The 1,635-nt window shown below is 41.5% G+C and overlaps 1 non-coding gene across 1 annotated transcript; it reads right to left on the bottom strand.

The window, feature by feature from the left end:
* Window positions 1–1,361: 1,361 nt before the first annotated feature.
* On the bottom strand, window positions 1,362–1,465 carry LOC119348172. The gene has a single exon (XR_005168766.1). It is a non-coding gene; the product is annotated as a small nucleolar RNA R71 (small nucleolar RNA).
* Between the last annotated feature and the right edge of the window lie 170 nt (window positions 1,466–1,635).

Raw genomic sequence — 1,635 nt, 5'->3', positions numbered from 1 at the left:
CTGCTTTTTCTCTCTGCCTTGCTGCTGCTGTCCTCAACCTGCTACTGCTGCTCTCTTCTTGCCCACGCCTCTTGCTACTGTCTTCTTCTCTGAACCCAAACTGCTGCTGCTTCTCTTCTCTCTTTACTTCTTGCAAAATTCTGTAAACTGCTAGGTGAACTTGTGTACTGTTCTGAACACTAAATTTCTGTAAAATTATGATATGTAATACTTTGATTAGTACTCTGCCAGTGTATGTGTATGTTTAGCCTTGTGCATTTCTTTCTTGCAATCTATTGTAATCTGTCCCGTACTAGTAACTTTGCTCCAGTTTATTTGATGTTCAGTTTTCAGTCCCTGTTTTAGCTCAAGTACCTGTGCCATATAAATATATGTGTGTGTGTGATGTAAATCATCTACTATCTGTTCCTGTCATAGCATTCTTTCTCCCCCTTTGTTTCATGTATGATAGTAATATATGTGTTCATGTCCCGTTGTTTCCCTTTACGTTAGTGCTTAAACTTCTCGAGCCTAATAAAAATACCAAAACCACAGTGAGAAAATCTGAATCTCCCTTTGCTTATATTGCATTTTCTTTGGCGATGATCTGCAGGAACTACCCTGTTTAGTTTAGGTTTATTTCCTTGCAATCATCATCTGTATTCTGTCACCTCGCTTTAGTCGAACATAGTCGTCGTCGCCTAGTCCCTGAGGAGAACACGACACTCGCAGTTTGGGGCGTAAAAACCCCACCGTACTTACAATTGATCATTTTGGCGCCGTTGCCGGGGACTAGTGTCAAGTGACAGTGTTAGGCTATAGACTAGGTTTATTTTAGTTCCGTGTTTAATTCTTTGTATATTTCATTTTCTATGTTTCTTTTATATATATTTTTTCCTTGCTGTTGCTTCGGCTTATTAGGATACTAACATTCTGACTAGTATTTACTGTTTATGAGTGTGCGTAGGAAATCTGAACTATTTACAGGTTGATTGATAGTTACACTTGGTGGAGATATGGCGATGCTTCGTGATGTTTGGATGCCAAGCAGCCAATGCTATTTCACAGGGCCACTTTGGCCGTCTTTTGAGGCGGAAAATTTTGAGCTAAAGCCTGGTCTTATTGCTTTGGTTCAACAACATCAGTTTGGAGGGTTGCCTAATGAAGATCCTTACGAGCACTTGCTCCGAGTCATGGAGTATTCCGATACACTAAAGTACCATGGAGTTCCTCAAGAAGCTATCAAGTGCATGTTGTTCACATTCTCTCTCCGAGATGGTGCTCGTGCTTGGTATCGATCCTTGCCATCAAGATCACTCGGTTGGAATGAGATATCACGAGCTTTCTTGGATAAATATTTCCCACTACACAAGCAGTCGGCAATTCGAGATGAGATCCTCAATTTTGTTCAGCGTGAGGGCGAGAGCTTGAATGATGCTTGGGAGAGATACAAAGCCTTATTCAGGAGATGTCCTAATCATGGGCTCGAGAGATGGTTAGAGATGCAGATATTCTATAGAGGATTGACTTCGGACACTCGAGCTTATGTCGATATGGCAGCGGGTGGAGCTATTACAAACAAGACACTTGATGAAGCTTTTCTGTTGATTGAGAGCACAGCTTTCCACCAACTTCAGTGGTACAATAAGAAGCCCA

This window comes from Triticum dicoccoides, unplaced genomic scaffold, assembly GCF_002162155.2.
Source record: "Triticum dicoccoides isolate Atlit2015 ecotype Zavitan unplaced genomic scaffold, WEW_v2.0 scaffold87358, whole genome shotgun sequence".
Lineage (NCBI taxonomy): Eukaryota > Viridiplantae > Streptophyta > Magnoliopsida > Poales > Poaceae > Triticum > Triticum dicoccoides.
This window is presented reverse-complemented; position numbering and strand designations above follow the sequence as displayed.